The following is a 4,896-nucleotide window of genomic DNA, read 5'->3' as shown; positions in this document are numbered from 1 at the left end:
ACGATCCTGGTACTTACACAGTTGCCAAGTCGGGATTTCAATGCACGTTATAAACTCTAGAACCGAAGTGGGAATATATTTCCTTTCTTAAATGCCTCTAAATACGATAAAATATCACACTTATTCCATTAGTGATTCAGGAGGTGAAAAAGTCGTACAATTGGTTGTCACTTGGGTGGAACAACTGTAAAACGGGGCTGGCAAATTGGTTTCCTGTTTGGCGCGCGGGGTCTGCCGACAACATTGCGAACGATGGAGGCTCGACTCGGCACTCCAGTGAGGTTTGTGATGTGCAACTGATAGACCGTGTGAGATGCGTGAGGGTTCGAGCCTTGCTCGTCACAAGAGAAAAATTTGAGTGTGTATTCGACACAGGGAATGGGATGAAATAAGAACTCAAGTGATTTTGGTTTGATACCAATTGGTGTAGTGGCGGGAAAAACGGCAAATTGAGTGTCAATGTTTTGAGTGCATAAGCTATCCTTAGTGTTCAGGGTGATCTTGGTGAATGAGAAAAAGTGTATCTGCAGTAGTGAAATACTAACGTGCATTCGGCTAAGGGCAGATCGGAAGTCAAGAGACTCAGGCGGCATAAAACATCTTCAGAACCACAAATTGGTAAGTAACTCGTTTCATGAGCGGCAAAGCGTGAACTAAGCTGTGTGCTGGAGATAAATTTATAGAAACAAGAAAAGCAACATGTCACGATTGGGCCTGGGACAACACAACCTCGGCCACGTCACGAATCAGCTGACTGCACAGAGCAGCCGCAGTTTGGGGTCAGGAGGGAATGAGGTTATTTGTTTTCGTGTTTCATCACAGTGGTAGATTCAGGATTGGTACTTCCCCGCAACAGACACACAACAGGTAGGGAGAGGCAAAGCAAGGCAAGGCAGGTCACTCTCGTTGTGGGTTGTGTATTCATTAGTATTGCAGTGAAACCACACTAGGAGAAGTTTGTTCAAATTGAGTTAAATGTGGAAATGGACTTTATTGGATAACTTGCGAGTAGCTTGCTCTGTAACTACCCAGAGGACGGGGGTGCATGACCACAGTGTGTCTTGGTAGTGTGATGGTCTTTTGGGGGAACAGGGTCCATTGTGGAAATGGGCTTAATCGGATATCTTGAATAAATTGTCTTGTAGCTACTCAAGGATGGGGGTGTATGGTCACAATACCCTACTACTGCAAAGTCCTGTTAGGAGGCACAGGACAAATTGATAGTTGAAGGAACAGTAGATGTGCATTTAAACATTTTGTATGAATCAGATTTCAAGTACATGAGATGATAGGGGATAAGTTTCACGTTTGAAATATCCTCGTGGAGCGCGCGCGCGTGCGCACACACACACTCGCGCGCGCAAGCAGCTTGCTGAAGTAGCGGCTAGTGTCTTGATTTCTTACATAGGAAGTCCGTACTCGCACACGTCTTGCAAAATTTATGTACATTGCGAGCCGTTCATGTTCATCTTGAGCAAAGTGATGGAATGTTTATAAGGTAAAAGCATTGTCCATTGGTCGATCTGTGCACATACCCATCATACACATCCATCACACACCACAGTGCACAACGAACTAACAACGCGCGCGCACACACACACACACACACACACACACACACACACACACACACACACACACACACACACACACACACACACACACACACACACACACACACACACTGGAAATAATTTGATTGTTGGAAATGCCATGCTTAAGCTAATTGCATCTGCAAATTTTCACACCTTAACCATTGGCGAAAGCATTGACGTAATTGTTAACAAACATTTCATTCTCTATTTCAAGTTCAGGTCCAAAGGTTGTAGTGAATATAAAACATATTTTGGTGGAATAATTCATTTGCAGGCTTGTGATGCCTCCTCCATTGTGTTAGTTATCAAACGGTTTTATCAAGAAAAGAAAATTTATCTCCGAAAAATAGTGAAGTTTACCTCTGATGGAGCCTCAGTGATGCTGGGCAAAGTTTGTGGTGTTGCTGCAAAACTTAAAATAGAAGTTCCTCATCTTTTACAGCAAAACTGTGTGGCTCACCATGAGGATCTGGGGATTTCTGATACACGGAAGGAAAATAAACTAATGTGATTGTTGTCATATAATATCCTTGGTGGCAGTGGCGTACCGAGCACAAGTGCCGCCTGGGGTAGATTTTTGTGTGGTCGCCCCTTAAAAGTTTTAATCGCACGTCAAAATGCCGAAAACTGAATAATACAGGTACATAGGTATGCAAAATATAAAGACAAACTGTAGCAACCGTTTATTTTACTCAGTTACTAATGTTTGAATATTTATTTGTTGAGTCACCATAAAATGCCGCCCCCAAAATTGTGCCACCCTCACCTCCCGCCCCTAGGTACGCCACTGCTTGGTGGAGGTAATATGTAATACAAACTTACAAATTGTGCTTATTTACTTAAATGATCAGATGCTGACTCGCATGGGTTTGCACATACTTTTCAGAGAAGAGCAAAGTTTGTACAGAAGCAAAATTCTGCGCACACTCGCAGCAAAAAAATAAGAGGGAACATTGGTTGGCTGACGTACTTATTTACTTATTTGTTATTGTCTCTAGTTTCACTGAATGGGATCCCTTAGCCCATAACGGCGTGCAACACTCCTCGGGCTCTTCCATCGATCTATTTTTGCTTATAGTTGTAGGAGAGGGGCTGTCATAGGTCACCAGCCATGTGAAAAAATGGAGGACCTTCGAAATTGTCAGTGTCTTAAAGCACACACACAAACACACACACACACACACACACACACACACACACACACACACACACACACACACACACACACACACACACACACACACACACACACACACACACACGTCACACAGTGTATACATATATATGTATATGTATATTTGTATATATATGTTTATATATATATATATATATGTATATATATATATGTATATATATATATATGTATATATATATATATATATATATATATATATATATATATAAATATATATATATATATATATATATAATGTATGCAGCATATGTGTATATTTAGCAATAGAAGTTGGTAGAACCCCCTAACACTGATCAACTGTAGACTCTCCACCCTAACATAGGTTAGGTAAGATTTGGTCGGGTTAGGTTAGCTAATGTATCACGAGCCATAATCAACTGAAGACTGTTAGATTAGATTAGGCTAGGTGTTAGGTTAGGTTAGGTTATGTATCATGAGCCACAATCAGCTGTAGAATGTCCACTCCAGCAACACTCCATTGTACAATATCCACCCCAAACGTGTGTGTTTGGGGGATTCTACAATAGATCCTAGAATTTTTATTTGGGTCATTAACTAAGCAAAAAGAGAGATGTCGTGAAGTTATATTATGCTCGAAGCTGTTAACCGAGGTTTCTGTAAGCTAAATACATTTCTGACATTAATCACAACATAATCTTTCAACTCCTACCCAGATCAATATGGTTAAATCATAAATCACCCATTACAGACCTACTCTCCACATTGTCGGCAAGTACTTGTCAATTCTCTTTTTTTTTTGCTATTACATTTGCAACCTACATCTTCGAGATCACCATCTCGTTCATATATATGAGTACACGCACATATGCACAAACACATACATCTTTTAATTTTTTATATGGTATACATATTATGACATGCACTGGGTTAGTGGTAGGAAGGAACATTGTTCTTCCGGGTTTACCTGTGTTTGAATGCAGTGTATGGATGTATTTACTCGTATACCTGAAAACTCACGCATCCGAACATATTTCTGTGCACAGGCGCAGAAAATCAGTGGTCCCTTCTAATAAATTATTTTTTTTTCTTCTCTGGTTTTTCTCTCGTCTTTTTTTTTTTTTTTTTAGAATTGGTGAACAACGGCTTGCCCGATGGGGCAACGTCTGCACGGCTGGATGGCAGCTGTTGCTCTCTTTGTCAGAACTTAATTTTTTCTGCTTTTAAGTTTTACACTTTCATTCAGTATTTACGTAGTAGCTTTCTTTGTCGTTTTTTCATTTTTTGTTTTTTGTTTTTCGTACATTAGAGCGGCAATCTATCCTGCTGGAATCCTCTTTTTTGTTGACATTGTCTTTGTTATTCTGACTACAATTATGGTAATAACAACAGTCATAAGGGTGGTAATAACAATAAGAATGATAATAGGTATATTGTAATGTCGATAGTGTTGATTACGATTGTAGCCAGTGTTAATATTATTAGTAGTGGTGGTGGTCACGGTAATGATGTGGGCCGGCCCGAAATGACCTCTATGTTGTTCTCGGCTTCCGCTCGCCCTTGCCGTGCTAATTAAACACGATTACGGATGAAATACCGCCGCCCTTTTTGTAACCTCGTACCACACATGACCGCTGCTCTTGATTGCCCCGATTGGCCTCGATTACCACTCGAATGCTTCCCGAAGAGGCATCGTGAGCACTCAGGACCTCTATGCCCTATACGTATGCCAAAGGTATCTTATGTCTTCAGGCGCGAGTCTTGACATTCTCCCAGTACGAGTACATTCCTCCACAAGTTTCCGGGTCTTGTATGTAGGATGAGCATGTATGCGTTGTCATGGGCTTCCTGCCATTATTCCTTTGGAAGAGAGGATTCCAGAAGTCTCGAATTGAAAGCATCTTTCTGTACCGGACGTCACCTTAGCTATTGTTCCGACTTCCACGTCACACACTGCGGACTATTGATAGATAAAGGGGTAAGTCGCACTGTCCCCGTCTTTGGTGGTCGCTTTAGACTGTGTGATGTCATGAATGACGTATTACTATGCTCGTTCAGTGAACGTGTTGGTTCAGCTGGAGCTTGTGCAGATGATCATTCGTGTCCGCCCCGTCTTCAGTAGGCAAGTTCAGCCGGACAGAGAGGAAT

General features: G+C 41.4%; 1 protein-coding gene across 1 annotated transcript in view; it reads left to right on the top strand.

Annotated features, from left to right (window-relative positions):
- The first annotated feature begins 299 nt into the window (after nucleotides 1-299).
- The window catches only part of LOC143030265 (NAD(+) hydrolase sarm1-like), a 722,505-nt gene continuing 717,908 nt past the window's right edge, over nucleotides 300-4,896 (top strand). The window contains exon 1 of the mRNA XM_076196001.1: nucleotides 300-618. The gene's annotated coding sequence lies outside the window, so the exon portion shown is untranslated. The remainder of the gene's footprint in view (nucleotides 619-4,896) is intronic.

Source organism: Oratosquilla oratoria, chromosome 1, assembly GCF_046742065.1.
Source record: "Oratosquilla oratoria isolate Oo_2021 chromosome 1, ASM4674206v1, whole genome shotgun sequence".
NCBI lineage: Eukaryota > Metazoa > Arthropoda > Malacostraca > Stomatopoda > Squillidae > Oratosquilla > Oratosquilla oratoria.
Note: the sequence above shows the minus strand (reverse complement) of the source record. Positions and strands in the feature narration are given on the sequence as shown.